This window comes from Panthera tigris, chromosome B1, assembly GCF_018350195.1.
Source record: "Panthera tigris isolate Pti1 chromosome B1, P.tigris_Pti1_mat1.1, whole genome shotgun sequence".
Lineage (NCBI taxonomy): Eukaryota > Metazoa > Chordata > Mammalia > Carnivora > Felidae > Panthera > Panthera tigris.
The window spans coordinates 105,004,716-105,022,663 of NC_056663.1; the positions used below are offsets into that span (position 1 = coordinate 105,004,716).

Genomic DNA, 17,948 nt, shown 5'->3' on the forward strand with positions numbered 1-17,948 from the left:
TGGTATCTGATAAGACCATTCTCACAGCTTTATGAGTGGTTCTGGCTGACCTTTCATTTGTTTCTTGAGGGAGTATAGTAACTTATTCCAAAGGATATCTGTGCTTTCCTCCATAGCATACTGGTCAATACTTAATAATCTTCTCACATTTGCCTCCCATTAGACCTAAGATACATGTCCCATGAGCAGTGGCACTGAGCCTTTGGTTTCTGTGATGTCAGATGCAATGATTGAGGTACTGAGATGACCAGAGACGGTTGGTATCCCACCTTTGCAGACTACCTGGATTTCAGTGAGCCATTATTGAGTCTCTGAATTACACGCACACAAGGCACTAGGATCAGTACGGGTAGGAGACGCCCTGAAAGAAACCCCATCTCTGAGGATTGCCACAGCATTTAACTGTGTTGGCCAGATCGAGTCCTGCATCATCACAGGGCTGCAATACTCAGAGGTCTGACCTATCTTAGAATGACACTCTTCTTTTCTTTCCTGTTCATATATACTTTACTCTTCCTTTTTTTTTTTTTTTTTTTTTGTTATTTAAGCATGGTATAAATATATCTTTCACAATTTAAAAGAGTGACATGTGGAGCTCTCTGAGTTCCCAACCCAACTTTCATATCCTGATCCTCTCCTGCTCTGTCTTCGTGGGAGGTGATAGTGTAGCAACACGAGTTACTTGGAGCAGCTGGTAAGGAATCCTCTGAAGATGAGTGACAGCGTGTGAGTTCTCCCTTCCTGGGTAACTTGGGAGAACAACCATGACTTATTTGTATGACTGCTTAAAGGTCCAGGAGGTATTAGGGGACATATTCGAGGGGTAAAGTTATAGCATGACAAGTTAATCTTGTCAGAAGAGGGACTTGGAGTGATAATGTGGTGACATAGTTTGCCGTGGAAGCAGGATGAAGTTGTTTAAGGATTTAATTGGTGTATATATGATCTCACTGAGCTCATGGCAAAGACTCACACCACGAATAGTGGTAATCTTGGTTATTATGGTCATGATTTTTGTTTGTTTGTTTTAACATCAAGCTGCATTTGGGTTGACTTTAGATTGACAATATGACATTAGATCGTTTTGAAGACTAGTTAATTTTGTCTTTCATTTTGCAGGTATATTGCCAGCATTGTTCCCCTTGTATATGTTATTATGTATGCCTAGTATTGTAATGGGTTTTCAAAAAAAGTTTGTGGAATGACTGAGTTCGTAACCTTGGCATATTGTTTCCCAAGTGTGTATTCTGGCATGTGGATGAATCCGTGTACACCTATCACCATGAATGGAAAAGTAAAGCAAAACTGCTTATTCTACTTAGTATCATTTTACTAAATTTTGGATTTGCTAATGTCCCAAGTTTTGATGCCAGCTTTCATTTGTTTAGACTCCTCACTTGTAGAGGGGAACTCATACTGCTATAGGAAGCCTTGGGAAGCCTTACAGATGTTTTCAGTCTGTGTTTATTAGGCATTGACAGCCACTTGAGGATGGCTTTTGGCAAAGGCAAAGTTGCTGGAACACAAAGGTTGTGCCATATGCAAAGCATTGTGCCTTTGCCTGCACTTTCTTTGCTTTCTAACAGTTTGGAGCCAATAGTGTAGAACACAGTGGCTGTTAAAACTAGGTTTACACTTCAATGAAAGGAGAAATTTTATCAGATGATAAATTTTTATAGTTCCTGTTTACGGTGTGGTTGGCGAAGGAATAATTAAAATCTATAGCATGTTCTTTTTTTTTTCTCCGTCTATTTTCTTTTAACCCAAGGCCACTGAAATGCCCAACCAAATCAGTCAGCTATGGGAGCAACAAGTTTTCTTTGTGCATTATAGATATTCTTGCACTTTCTTAGGAAAGTTACAGAATATTTCCACAGAAGACCTAACTTTCCTTGATGCTAGGGTTTATCAGGGCCCCACTGCCTGTGTTTGAACGGAAGCAGTGTGCCTTTAGGGGGTGGAGAACAATAAAAAAAAACATATCCTGTTGAGTTTTGCCTTGTGGTTGTAGTGGTGGAGGAAGAGACAGGTGCATAAGGAACCGTTTTGCAAACTGCGCTAGGAAAGGGGACATACTTGTTTCTTTAATCATTTCAAATGCATCCTGAGCAGAAATCCCCAATATATTTATAGTGCTTTAATTTTCTGCACACTTTGAATTTTATAACACTGTTTGCCAATTTTATATTTTGCTTCAGGTATTCAGTTCAAAAATAGCATAACTTAGAAGTACATTCCATTTTTAAAAATGATAAAGCCATGTTCTACAAATCCTGATAAAATTATAAGGAAGGACGGGAGATGACAAAAAATAGCTGAATATATTAACATCCACAACCCAAGCTTTGGTCATGAAATTATCCCCACTCATGCATAAACTTGGTTAAAGAGACATAAGCTAGGACCCTAGAAATATTAGATATTTTTCTTTAGAATGAATTAAGGATTTTTTTAAATCATTTTTTAAAAACCAAATTATAGCGGTTTGAGAATAGAGATTGAATGGTGTCAGGATTCTAATTTCTATGCTGCCACTAATCTTATTAGCCAAATAGACTAGGTTTTATTTATATGACTCAAAAAGCTATGTGTGGAGTGAGATAATGTTTTGCATGATTCTCTCTTCTCAGAGAGAGAGAGAGAGAGAGGGAGAGAGAAAGAGAGAGAGAGAGAAACAATCATCACTGGCTAATCTACAATCATGTGTTGAGAAACAGTTATGTGTCTAGGTCAGAAATATGAGAGGAATAAAAGAAATGGAGTAGGCAGGCCTATTGTCTGGTAGAAATTCAAAGGGAAAATATATTAAATGGTTTTGACTCGTGACTTATAATAAATGCCATTTGTTGGTGGCTCCTAGTTGTTGCTGTGCTCTGTCAGTCTCCATCGGTGCCACCTACCCCTCCCTAAACAAACATGTCATGTTCAAATAGTGCTAGGCTCAGACCTAACTCTGAGACACGTTACCCTTCACCCTCGTGCCACTTCCCATGCCTCAAATGGTAAAGTTCACCAGGAATTCCGGAACTTTCTCTGATGTTGTATTTTTTCATCACTGAAAATGTTGCTGTTTCTGTGCTTCATGCTTCCTCACAAAAGGAAAGTATCTTTATGAAAGTTCTCTAGTCTCAGAGCAGCATGCTTTTTTCTGTATCTAGAGATGTGGTCCCAAATAAGTGTTTTTGTTGACCCAGAAAATGATTGTAGGTACGCTATATAAGTGCTTTGCCTAATTCTATGCTAATAAAGGATCTCTTAATATAGGACTAGGGAAGAGATGACATTTGCAAACACAGACTTCTTCCACCAACCTCAGGACAAGAGAATAACAGCTGTAAGTTGTCACATATTCCTAATTAAGATGCATTTCTTTAACAAGGGGTCCTGAGGGGGTGCCTCAGTGGCTCAGTTGGTTAAGCGTCCGACTTCAACTCAGGTCATGATCTCACAGCTCATGAGTTTGAGCCCCACGTCCGGCTCTGCGCTTCAAAGCCTAGAGCCTGCTTCAGATTCTGTGTCTCCCTCAAAAATAAATGAACATTAAAATCGATTTAAAAAAAAAAAACATAAGGGGTCCTGAAATGTAAAGTGATGCACAATTATCATTATTTGGAGGAGATATGGCTGCATTCAGAAAAACCAAGACCTTCATCTGAAAAGCTAAGTATTATTTCAGATAAGGAGAACAATGTGAAAAAAATTTAAAGCCATAAAATGCTGTTTAAAATGTATTAAAATCTTAATAGAATACTACTTAAAATCAAAAGACGAATAGCAGCTAGGGGAAAATATTTGAAAATATATGAGCAGGACCTAATTACAAAATATATAAAAAGCTCCTACAAATTTTCTAAGGGCAATTTAAATATGAGTAAATGACCATGTTTTTTGTAAACATTATCAGATTTTATAGGGAAAAAAATAAAAATTATTTTTAAGCAAAAGAAAAGGCATTCAACTTCATATATAATAAATGTGTACATTAATAATTGAAAATGCTTTTTCACATATTAAATTGACAATGTTTTTAGTAACAAAATTGGTAAAAACTGTTGGCAGGAGATTTACTCTTTTATTGATGGGAGTGTGAACTGGTTAAAGCTTTTTAGAGAGATATTGTGCAGTATCTATTAAAATTTAAAATGTATATACTCTTTTACTCAGAAATTCTACTTTGAAAATTTATTCCTAAAGTTTATATATGTACAATTTGTGGGTGCAATTGTGTGTACAATTCTAACTTCATTAACTGAGGAATTTTTGGAACAGCCAAATATTGGAAACCACCTAAATGCCCATGTAGATCATAGGTTAAATAAATCATAAACCACTATCATGTGGAGTGCTAAGTAGCCATTAAAAAATAACAAAACAGCCCTGTATATATCATATGAAATGATCTTTAAAATCTGTGGTAAAATGAAAAGTAGTTAGACACAAAACAAGATGCATAAATAGGTATATAATTTGTGTCCTATTTAAACACACACACACACACACACACACACACACACACACACACATGCGTGTGCGCATTAGTATACAGTATAACTACAGAGTACAACCAAAACTGATAACATTGAATGCATCTGGAGCATGGGAGGGAAGAAGACAGGACAGAGAGAGGAAGATTGATTTTTTTCTTTGTATTTTTTTCATGCTCCCCGAGTGAATGGGGTTGGACAAATTAGTATTTACCAACTTTTGAGTGTTTTATCATTTATAACACCATTATTATGGAATTTAGAAATCATATGAACAGAGAGATAGTGTCACATATGTTTTACAGATGAGGAATGAGAGGTTAGAAAACTTATAGAAGTTGCACAAGGTTACAAAGTTGGTTGGAGTAAAATCGGAAGTGACTCCTAAGGGCATTCACTTGGAACAGGCACAGCTGTCCTCCATGGCCAGGCCCAACATTCGGTCTTTTAGCTATTGCCACCCCTCTTAAAATTCCTTCACATAGCACGTGTTCCACTATGCTGATATCAGAGGATGAGCCTACCACTTCATATCTGAAAACACACGCGCGCGTGCACACACACACACACTGCTGAATTTATTGCTTACTCAAGTAAGGGAGAGTTATCCTGGTTAGATATATCCTCTCTGAACATAACATCGAACTGATTCTATAAAGGGCTTTTGGGAAATGTCAACTCAGGGAGTTGGTGGAGTTTTTGAAATGGGTTGATGCCAGCTACAGAAACATGGTTACTTTGGTACGACTGTAGCTGATAGATTGGCTTTAGAAACTTGCTCACTGAGGTAAGCCTATACCTAACTGGCTGCCTTTCAAAAGAGAAGGACTATCACTGATAAGTTCGACTGCAGAAGTGTGTTCACTGAGGCAAATTATCATTAATTGATTATATTGATTTGAAACCAATTCTGTTGTCATGACTACAACATAACCAGCCTTTTCTTAGGTGTATGGAAACTTCTAAAAATGTTATTCTCCATGATTATAGATATTTCTTTTTTCTTAAGTTTATTTATTTATTTTGGGGGAGAGAGAGAGAGTGAGCGAGCATGAACAGGAGATGGACAAAGAGAGAGGGAGAGAGAGAATCTGAAGCAGGCTCCACACTGTCAGCACAGCAGAGCACGACTCAGGAACTGAAGTCACAAACTGTGAGATCATGACCTGAGCTGAAATCAAGAACTGGACGCTTAACTGACTGAGCCACCCAGATGCCCCTGATGGTAGATATTTCTAATACTGGGTGGCCTACCTAGCTTATCTTCTCATTTCCAAACAACCTATCTTCAGTGGCATACAAATGTGTCTCCTGGGGCACTTAGCATGTGGTATCCATTGTTGTTGCTCAACAACTTACTTATTTTCTTCTCTCATGTAAAAGATGTGTGAAAGAAGCAGTGACATTTTGAAGATAATATTCTAAAATTCTGACATCAGCCTTGTCTTTAGTAGCCAGAATCTTTGCTGAACCCAGAGAGAATTCAGATTTCCGTGCCTCTATCTGAGTAATTTGTGATTATGGGAAACTAGTGGTCTGTTTACGTGGAAGCCTGATTATTTTGGATGAGAGATGAAAGGAGAAGTTGGTGCACAAGATTCTTGAGAAAGTATAGAAAATCACAATGAAGGAGCCATTAAGAGTCAAGTTCTCTCTTAACTCCTTATACATTTTCTTTTCTTGTTTTTAATTTTAATGTTTTATTTATTTATTTATTTATTTATTTATTTATTTATTTATTTAGAAAAAGCAAGCAAGTGGGCATGTGTGTTCAAGGAGGGGAAGGGAAGAGAGAGAGGGAGAGACAGAATCCCAAGCAGGCTCCACACTGTCATTGGAGAGCCTGACGTGGGGCTCAGTTTCATGAATTATGAGATCATGACCTGAGCCAAAATCAAGAGTCAGACGCCCAACCAACCAGGCCACCCAGGTATCCCACCTTACACATTTTCTTGCATACCTAGGATGCAAGACATAGGATGAAGCACTGTTTTCATGAAAAACATTTTCATAGAGGATGAGAAGTAGCACAATAGTTTGACTTAGATCATTCAGACAGCAAAAAGTTGATAAATGTAGGAACAGGGCAGTGTCTTTGGTCTTTCTGATTCTTATAGGTTGGTGGTTTGCAGCTCTTGGGAGATAGCATCCTTGTTGACTTCTCACAGGAGTCACCATCAGGAAGTACAGCATTGAGGCACCTTCAGCTAGGTGGGAGAGCAATAGTTTTTGTCAAGGAGAAACTAGAGCAAGAGAGGAAGGCAGGGGAGATGTTACAGGGTATTGTGGCTCTGAGGAAAGTTTGCAGACACGTGCTGTGTCTCACCTGTGGAGGTCTATGAAACACGAGGGGCACTGACTTCAAGCAGTCTGGAGACTGGGCAATGGGGACAAGAGCAGATTATTTGTATGACTGTCACTTCTTTAATTATATAATTGTCAAAATGACTCCTGTCTGCATTGATAGGATTTAGTACTAGCGACATTGAGTTTACATGTATTTAATTCTGATTAAAAACCAATGTTAAGCCTGTTCTTTGAATTTTGTTGCTTCAAGACTCATGAGAATTTATCTCTGTCTGTTTCTATTCATAGTCAATTTATTCATTCATTCATCTAGTCATTTATTCATTTAGATTTTTGGATAACAAATATTTAATAGGTGTTCACAAGGAGGAAAAGATAGTTTCTATACTCATAGTGGTTGTGTTCTAGTCTGGAGTTAATCGCATTGACAATATTTTTATGTGTGTACTGGAGTTATTTGCACAGTAAAAAACAGAGTAGTAGGAGCTTAAATCAACTGGGTGGAGTCAGGTAACACCTCCTGCAAAAGATGAAAACTGAGTAGCTTCTAGAAGATGATGGGAGGGGAAAGATCCCAGGCAGAAGCACCTGCAAATGCCTAAGAGAGTTGTCAGGGAATGACAGGTGATTTTAAGTTACTTGAACGCTTAGGGTGGGAGTGGAGGGATGGAGAGATGCAGTGGGATGGATGTTAGGGGCGAGTAATGAAATGATCCTTATGCCTGTACAAAGTTTATATGTGAAACAATTGAAAAAGGGGTAACAGAATTAGATTTGTATCAGTGTAAATCACATTGATGACATTTTTCAATACTATAAATATAAGTAATTGCGTATGGGTATACATTTGCATTCTTTATTTTAGTTGTCCAATTCTCTATATTTTTTAAGCTCTCTACTTTTCTTCTTCTCCTCCTCCTTCTCCTTCTCTACCCCCTCCCTCTCCCCCTCCTCCTCCTCCTCCTCCTCCTCCTCCTCCTCCTCCTCCTCCTCCCTTCTTCTTCTTCTTCTTCTTCTTCTTCTTCTTCTTCTTCTTCTTCTTTTCTGGATACCTGGCTCAATTTCACAACAAACTGTCTCATAACTCTTTAAAAATAGAATAAGAATCCTTGAAATGGGTCCTAGCAGGGCATCTTAAGATGCTCTCATATGACAGCCAGTGTCATCTTCCAATCTAGAAGCGGCAGTGCTGTTTACACTAGACACTAAAAATATATATGGAATCAGCTGCTTGAGAAACATTTGGTAAAGCTATTCGCCACAGAGGAATGTCCTTTTCTATTGTTCCAACTGAGCATTTGGTTTCTAGGAGTTCATCAAATAAAAGTCGAACTGCACAGTTTTGCCTCTGGGCACAGCCTTTTTTTTTCTTCTTCCAGCTCCTCCTTCTCCTCATTAGGAATGTAATTCTCTTGGGAATCCCTGTGTAAAGAAAGACATCTGTTTCCATTTTCTTCTTCCCAGAGAGACGAACAGGAACTCTATACATCATTGAATAGATTAGTACCATGAGTGTTAGGGGTTTCTCTGAAGCATAAACCCAAAGACCAGGGAGAATCAGGGACACACAAGACAGGATACAAAGTGTTTCCCACACACGTTAGGATTTTTTACTGCTACTGCTACTGTGCGAAGGGAATACATTTCTCTTTTTCGCATTTTCTTTACCCTCCCTTTCTCCTTTCCTCTCTCTCTTCCTTCCTCTTTCTTCATTTCTTCTTCTTCTTTCTTGTAATGTGTACAGTTAGCAAACAGACACAGAGGTATTCTACTTCCTCTGGAAGTGTGAATTTACATTTATATTCTAAACTAGAAAATTATAAATTTTGTTTCTATAACATCTCACAAGTAAAATGTGTCTCAAATGGTTCTACAACTCAGAAGAGAAGTATAATTCTAAAATTATAAAAAAATATATATATAGGGAGAGACAAGAGACTAATGCATAAAAAAAGATGGTATATTTGCCTTTCAAGTACCATGGTTAATTCAATTTTTTGGTAATTCATTTTGGATGAAGTATATTTTATGAATTATGAACACAGTAATAGGGACTGATAAATTAGTTTACTATCACAAATCAGTTATCTTCAAAAATATACATAACTTCAACTAGGTTAAGGTGGTTTGATCTTGTGACTTTTTTCTTCTGCAAATTATTTTGCTCTATCAGCATGCCTTGAGGGAGTTCCCTTTGTACTATTTATCAGTCTCTTTTTTAAAAAAAAAATTTGTAACGTTTATTTATTTTGTGTGTGAGAGAGAAACAGAGTGCGAGCAGAGGAGGGGCAGAGAGAGAGAGAGAGAGAGAGAGAGACATAGAATCCAAAGCAGGGTCCAGGCTCTGAGCTGTCAGCACAGATCCTGAACTGGGGCTCAAACTCACGAACTTCAAAATCATGACCTGAGCTGAAGTTGGATGCTTAACCGCCTGAGCAATCCAGGTGCCCCTTATCAGTCTAATTCTTATATTTCATGAATATTAGGTAAGAAATATACCCCATCATATGTTGCATACATAACATTTAAATATTAAACATTAAACAAATCTTAATATTTGTTGTTTTTTAGGAGAATGTTAGTTTTTTAAAAGAGCATTTAGTTTGAAACTGATGGTTGAAAGCGACAAGGAAATCAACATATGTCAAAGGCACACTATGTGTCAGGCTTTGTATATACAATATATTATTTAAAGCTTACACAAATTCTAAATTAGCTGTTGTTTTCTCCATTATATAGGTGATGATGCCCAGGCTGGGAGGGGTTGAGAGTTTTAGACTTGTTTGTATAAAATCGAAGTACTGGAGTTTTGAATAAAATTCAGATCTGCCTGGCTTCAAATCCATGCTCTTGGAAGAAATTATATAACAAATTTGAAGACTAATGACACTACTGAGTAAATTAAGTGTTTTGTGCCGGATTCAGATAAGATCTCACACTCCCAGAACTTGTTTCCAAAATAGGCTTATCCTAAAGTATGATTCAGTCATTGTTTTAAGTAGTCATTTCTTTAAGCTAAGGATTGTTTCATTTGCTGTCTCCACCTTGCTGGGACTGCAAACTGGTAAGATATTGAAGCTAGAAGTTAGAAGCATATGATATATAAGGACATCTGAATAGATTTTGGAAGAGGAAAGAAAACAGGGTAACACTGCTAACCTTTATGGCTGGTGGGGTGTGTGACAAAATAGCCATTTCCCTCTTCCAAGTCCTAACTAACACACTTGCTGTTTCACTTCTCAACTGCTATCTGATCAGGTACTCATTTACCTTTTAACTAACAAGGAATTCAACCTGGGAGCTAAATGACTTTGGTGCATGGTTTCCACAAAAGAAAGACTAATCCATCCAGTGATTCAGGTATTGTCTTGTGTATTTTTACTAGAAGTTGATGCACTTTCTGTTCTAAAGCCTTTATGTAAAAAATGTAAAGTTATTCCTTGAATTCCAGGTTTTTTCCTTAGAAATATGGAAGACATTTTTACTTAAAATTCCACCAAATAATAGGTTTAATGCAAAGTCCTTCTTTATAAGATAATTCATATAAAGATAAATAGATAGATAGATAGATAGATGATAGAATGATAGGTACAGGTTTTGGTTTCTCAATCTGGGCACTATTGACGTTTTGGCTTGGGTACTTCTTTGTTGTGGGGTGCTATCCTGTGCATTATAGGATATAGAGCAGCATCCCCACACTACATAGATGTCAATAGCACCTACCCCTTCAAGTTGTGTCAATCAAAAATGTTTCCAGGTATTGCCACAAATCTCCTGAGGGACAACCACTTTTAGAACCACTGTCAAAGTGGTTCAAACTTTGTTAGGGCTGTTTGGGATAGGAAAGAGAAAGACAGTCTTGAAGACAGAGAAGGGAAGATAAGAGAGAAAAGTAGGGTAAATAAGTAAAATTAGATATGAGATGGTAGGATTATTCATAATATACCCACTGTAAACAGTCCAAGTGTTCTTCAACTGGCAAATGCATAAACAAATTGTGGTACATCCATACAATGGAAATTTAGCCATAAATAGGAATGAACTACTATTGAGCAATGCAAAATAATTTTGCATTTTTAATGAATTTGAAAACCACTATCTTAGTGAAAGAAATCAGAAACAAAAAATATATGTATCCTATCATTCCATTTAAATGAAGTTCTTGAACAGATAGAACTATAAGTGGCAAGAAGCAGGTGAATGCCTGAGGGTGGGCATGGGGGGGAAGGACTGACCTCAGAAAGGCATGAGAAAACTTTTGTGGTGATTAAAATGTACTATATTTTGGCTGTAGTGGTGGTTCCATGGCTGTGTACATTGCCAAAATGTATGAAATGTATACTTAAATTGGGTTAATTTTATTATATGTAAATTATACATCAAGAAAGCTATTAAAAATAGATGTGAAGAAAAAGGAAGAGAATATAATATAGAGGATAGGATGAGGAAGACATTTTCAGACCCATCTTTGTAAATAGTCTGTGACAGTTGACCTCGAAGAAGTGGATGTGGAAGCCCAAGGCTGGAGGTGATTGGCAGGTCTGATTTTTGTCTTGGGAAAATCCTGTGGCAGTTACTATTTTTACACAGCAGCTTGCTTCTAGTGAGGCCAGTCAGAATTGTCTCAAAGATGATCTGCCAACCCCTAGATCCTTGGGAACTATCATCTAGGAACCCAGAGGCTCCTTTCAGAAACTATGAATAAGAGGTAGAAGGCTTAACGCTGCAGCTAAATTTCAGCACTAACAATACAATGTCAGAGAGCAACATCTCCTCAGACTCTGAGATGCCAAGCCAACATTAGGAATGACCTTTTGGAATTTGCTCATTATCTAAGAAGAGATTCAATGTTTCTTTCCTCCTCAACCTACCTCAGGAGCTTCTTGACATAACAACCTGAGGACTTAATGCATGCTTAACATAAACAATTTTTCCAGGAAATGGTAAGCAAATGGTAAGAAAAATGCCAAAGAGAGATAGCTTCTGTCTTGGAGTTAGAAAAAGGAAGGAAGCTTTCAAAAAAAGAAGTTTAAAATTGACTTAAAAAAAAAAAAGGCCTTAAAACTGGACAAACTGGCTTAGTCACTCTCTAGCACAGTGACCTTGGATCAGTTATTTTCCTTTCTGAATCACAGTTTCTTAGTATAGAAAATGGGACAATGCATTTATTTATAGTTATGAGAATACTAAAACACTAAAATATTCATGCCCTAGGGTTGTTGACAAATTACCATAAACTTGGTAGCTTAAAAAATGAAAATTTAGGGGCACCTGGGTGGCTCAGTCAGTTAATGCATCCAACTTCAGCTCAGGTCATGATCTCGTGGTTCATGAGTCAGAATCCTGCAATGGGTTTGTGCTGAAGGCTCAGAGCCTGAAGCCTGCTTTAGATTCTTTGTCTCCCTCTCTCTCTGCCCCTCCCCTGCTCGGTCTCTCTCAAAAATAAATAAACATTAAAAAAGAAAAAAGAAAATTTAGGGGCACTCAGGTGGCTCAGTTGGTTAAGCATCCAACTCTTGATCTCAGCTCAGATCTTGATCTCAGTGTTGTGAGTTCAAGCCTCATACTGGGCTCCATGCTGGGTGTGGAGCCTACTTAGAAAAGAAAAAGAGAAAGAAAAGAAAAGAAAAGAGAAGAAAAGAAAAGAAAAGAAAAAAGAAAAGAAAAAAGGAAGGAAGAAAGAAAGAGAGAGAGAAAGAAAATTTATTCTCTCACAGTTCTGGAGGACAGAATTCCAAAGTCAAGCTGTTGTCAGGGCCACACTCCCTCTGGAGACTCTAGGAGAGAACCCCTCCTTGTCTCTTCCAGTTTCTGGTGACGGTCAGGAATCCTGTGGCTGCATCATTACAATCTCTGTCTCTGTCTTCACAGGACCTTCCCTTGTGTGCCTCTGTCTGATCTCCCTCTGCCTTTCCTTTTATAAGGCCACCTGTCATTGTGTTTAGGCCCTCCTTAATCCAGGATGATCTTGCTGCAAAATCCTTAATTGTATCAGCAAAGACCCTTTTTCCAAGTAAGGTCACATTCAGAGTGACATATCCAGAGTGACACATTCAGAGTGACAGGTAGACATATCATTTGGGTGGGGTGGGGACACAATTCAACCCACTACAAGTACTTTTAGAGAGAACACAGTGTCAGCTCAGTATTCGGTAGCTATTATGTTCATGATTTTATTTTTATAATTTCATAAGAGCTAAAGAAGTAACTTCTGTAACAATTGTTTGAATGCCTCAGATTTCACGTAATTCTATTCCTGTAAGCACAATAATGGATGAAGACAAATAATTTCTGAAATTAATGGCAGTTCTGTAATTAATTAGCCCTTTTCCTAACACTGTGTTAGTGTTTCTCTTTTGCCTTCTTCCAATTTACCGTGTAGCCTCAAATTCTCCAAGCAGGGGTGAGCATTAGAACATACAGTCATTATTTTTATTTTATATGTTATTTTAATAACAAATAAGTATTGAACAACTATGACGGTAAGAGCGAATTGGAAGGTGATACACGGTGTAAAATCTGATAATCTGGGAATTAACTCTTGCTCCATGGACTGGAAGTGGGCTGATCCGTCAGGATCTTTACATACAATATCTTATTTGCTCCTGTATTAAGCTATGAGGTACCTGTTTTAATACCACTCTCCACACAGACTCACTCAGAGGTGAAGTCACTCAAGGTCACATAAGTGGTATCAGTGTCTTGGCTAGCTTAAGGACACCTCTACATGTGGAGCTATATGTATAATACACAAGATATGTAAGCTCATTATCCCACCTCTCTTTCCAAATCAGAAATTTTAATTATATGCCTCTAAAACGTAGCAGCTTTTGAAGTTATGATTCAAATGAATCTCTGATCTGCTACGCAGGAGGATTCCGTGGAGTAGTCTAAACTCCAAAGAAGCTCCCCCCGCCCCTCCCACTTTCCGTAGGTCTCATAGCAATCTTTCCGATGTCCCTTTGTAGTGATGTGCAGGCTCGGTGTATTCTATAGATACCACAACACGAGATCAGAATGTGCAGAAGTAAAATAAATGGCGGACGAGGATCATCTGTTGTCTGTAGGCAGCGCGATGGCAGCAATTCCCTTTGCTTTACTGCAGACTTGACAGGCATCCTGCTCCCTGACGGTGCAGCTAACCCGCCTCGGCAGCGGCTGCAAAAGCAGCTCCGGGTGATTAAATCTCAGTCTTTCTGTCAGGAAACCGCCTGTGATGTCTTTTCTCACAACTACTTATGTCTCGTTACAAGCCTCCTTTCTTCTCCTTCGATTCGACTCTGGCTTTGGGAGGGAAAGTGCTCACGCGGCCTGTCTTGCTTTCAGATCCCTTACCTTTATATTTTAGGTGACAGGCTGCTTTATTTGCTCGTTTAACAAAGAAGCTCAAAACAGAGGAAAACATCTCTGAAAATATTGAAGCCTGCACATGCATTTCTAGGCTAAATATAAATGCTTGAGCTTTTCTTTTTTCTCCCCAGTAGATGATGAATACACATCATTGCTCTGTTTTCACTGATGTTTTCTAAGCAAAGATTACATTTCAGTAAGTATATGTAGTGGATGTGTACAATCTTTTAAATGTATAAAAACATGAAATTTACCAACAGATTTTAATAAGTGATCCAGCAGAAGCATAGGTTTATATTCTGAGATAAATACTGTAAAAATATATGTATACATTCAGCTTGGTAATAAGAATAGGCGTTTGGATGGAGGTGACTTGTGGAAAAAAAAAAAAAGCAAACAAACCCAAATCAGGAAAGTTATGAGTAACACTGAGCTGAGGGTTAGCCGGAAGCATCATCTACATCACTCAGGAATAGATATATTTATTTAAAGAAAAAAAAATCCCCAAAAGTCACAGGAGTTGACATGCATCTCCCATCCCTTCCTGTAGTTTGCCTTCATTTCTTTCTTATTTTCACTGATAAATGGTTGTGATGTTTTTATCAGATGACTCAATTCAGGAATTAATGAAGTTAAATGTCAAGTTATCCTAGAAAAAAGCTGGTCTACAGCTTTGGGTTGGATTCCCTCGAAACAGAGCTTTAGACAGAGATTCAGGTACACTTATTTTTTTAATTGAAATATAGTTGACACACGATGTTACGTTAGCTTCCGGTGTGCAATGTAGTGATTTGACAAGTCTATTTGCTATGATGTGCTCACCACAGTGCAGCTACCATCTGTCACCATACAATGCTATTACAATACCATTAACTGTATTCCCTATGCTGAGGGGCATGTGTTTTATTGAAGGAGTGGTGTTGTTCAGGAAAACCCTCTAAGGGAGAGAGAGAGAAGCAGAGCAGAGGGGAGAGAACTAAGGATATTGTCTCAGGTAGAGCTCAGAGTTGGCCTGGCCTACAAGGGGTGGGTTCAGGAGCATCAACTGTGACACAAAGTAGACCTCCCCTTGAGGCAGGGAGGCCGGTTTATCATTATTCATTGCTGTGGGGTTGTGTGTGAGTCTGGATGGTGAGGTGGGGTGGTAACCCCCTTAGCTCCCATCTGCTAAGGCCAATTCACCAGGGGAAGGTGCAGCTGTGAGCCATTAGCAGCCAGCACTTACAGTGGCTGGGGGTGAGTGTGCTGGCCCAGCAAACGGGTTGTTGGACTGGCATCCCACTATCCTCTACATATAACTTACTAGGGTCTAGTATACTAAAATAATGTGTTTGTGTGCGTGTGCGTGTCTGTGGTGCACGTATCAGAATTTGGCCAGAAAGGACCACACATCTTCAACAAATTGGCTAAAATTTTGCCTTTTGGAATTTATTCTGTGAGCAAATGAACTCATCACTGTTCAAAATGCTGGCACCGTGGGATCGTTAATACAGCAAACATTTCACCTCACCTTGTGTTAATTAATAGATTACTGTTCTTTTCAGAGCTGGAGAAATTTAGTTAAAAGAAATGGATGTGAATGACGCATCAATAACTTCAACTTGAACTTAAGATACTTGCATAATAGATAATATAGTAGGACCTTTGGACAGTCGGATGGATGGAAAACTTGGGAAAATAATAGCAGCAGCCTCATTGCTTTGGGTCAGACTGTCCTGTGTGTGGCTATGTGAAAATATCTGCGCAGTCATCACAAAGTCATAGATCAATTTGTAGCTTATTAGTTACATTTTTTAATTCCACAGAGCCCTTATTATGTGTAATTAATCAAGACTAGATTATTATGCTTATAATTAGTGTTAAATGTAGCAAAGAGTTTTAGCAAACATAGGTTGAAGGAAGTAGAAAAGCTGAAGTTCACGATCAAGTACTTGGATCGTACATATCAGAAGTTCAAGACTGGAACAGGGGAGAGGCCTGTCCCCATTCCAACCAGTGAACGTGTAGATTAGTTAGGCTACATATAGTTTGTGTGAGCTGTTGATAAAGCATCTACAGCTGTATATCACTATAGTTGTGTTTCACTTCCTATAATAAACTTTCAGACATTAGATTTTTTATGTTGATAAAAGAAAACATGTGAAACATTCCATAATAATAATCTTACAAATAAAGAGAAAGAGTAGTACCCTTGCTTACAAAATAAATAAATAAAGAGTAGTATATGTTAACTGTTTGATATTTAGGTTGGTTCCAATTTTTATTAGTACTGTTAAATAATAATGCAATAAACATGCCTCAACCAAACATTCCCCTTTATTTCTGACAATCCTATCCTCTTTGCCTAAGGGTACATCAATCATTTTTTATTTTCTGCTTTATGGTTTCAGGACTTCTGAGAAAAAATTGCAATGAAAAGAAGCATACCTAAGTATTAGCTGTGTTTCCGATGAAATTTATCTGTTACTGGTGTGTGTGAATATGTTTGTGGTATTAAGTTCAGAAATAAAGTGAATTGAGCCATTTTCCTTAATTTTCTAGCCTCCAGCTATTATTACAGTTTTTAAAAATTTTCTGCTACTCAGAGATTTAAAAGAGCTTGTTTAAATTACTATGATATTAGGAACTTTATTTGGAGGTAACCTTTTAAGATAAACATTTCAGTTTCATGGTTTTTCATTTATTTGATTTCCTACTTAGATCAGTTTTAGAACTTGTATTTTTCCTACCAAAGTGTCTATTATGTTAGAATTTTCAAGTTTGTTATCATGTAACTGTACATTATGTTCTTATAAAACATAAACACCAAATTTGTAACAAAACTCAAACTCTCATTGTATCATCTATCCCCTTTCTCAGTCTCCATTTTGTTTGTTCTTTCTTTCTCTTTCTCTCTCTGTCATAATGTTTTTTTGTTCCCTTTGCATTGAGGATTTCAGGATTAAAACACAATTAATGTTCAAATAAAAAAATTACTAGGTTAGATTCAAGTTTTACCCTTCTTATATCACTAAAGTTTCCTGGAATCCAAGTGCGATTTTTTGGCTCGAAGAATCTGAATTTTCCTTATATTAAGTATCTGCATATTATACTTCCATTGGCACATCTGTAATTTCTAGCCTAGAATAATTTCTTACTTATGTTTGTTCTTGTCTTTTCTCTCTGCATTCTGTGAAGGAGTTTTTTGTTTGTTTGTTTTGTTTTCCTCTTTCTCATTAGCAATTCAATTTTAGGCTGTTTTTATTTTCACAGCCTTCAATGAGCAGTTGAATTGTCACTGAATTTTTTTTAATTTTATTTTTTATTTTTTAAAATTTACATCCAAATTAGTTAGCATATAGTGCAACAATGATTTCAGGAGTAGATTCCTTAGTGCCCCTTACCCATTTAGCCCATCCCCCCTCCCACAACCCCTCCAGTAACCCTCAGTTTGTTCTCCATATTTATGAGTCTAATCTGTTTTGTCCCCCTCCCTGTTTTTATATTATTTTTGTTTCCCTTCCTTTATGTTCATCTGTTTTGTCTCTTAAAGTCCTCATATGAGTGAAGGCATATGATTTTTGTCTTTCTCTAATTTCACTTAGCATAATACCCTCCAGTTCCATCCACATAGTTGCAAATAGCAAGATTTCATTCTTTTTGATTGCCAAGTAACGAATTTTAGATTTTTTTCATGAAATTCTACTTTTATCTATTTTTTCCTTACATTATCCTTAAAGCTAAGCCCATTGAATTTTATCTTGCTTTTAAAAAAATGTCAAGAATGTCAAACACATTTTTATTCTTTAAAAATGTTTTTTTTTCATA

The 17,948-nt window shown here is 37.4% G+C and overlaps 1 long non-coding RNA gene across 1 annotated transcript; it reads left to right on the forward strand.

Annotated features, from left to right (window-relative positions):
• The first annotated feature begins 603 nt into the window (after positions 1–603).
• On the forward strand, positions 604–10,145 carry LOC122237974. The gene is made up of 3 exons (XR_006216822.1): positions 604–694; positions 3,265–3,334; positions 10,050–10,145. It is a non-coding gene; the product is annotated as an uncharacterized LOC122237974 (long non-coding RNA).
• The last annotated feature ends 7,803 nt before the right edge of the window (positions 10,146–17,948 follow it).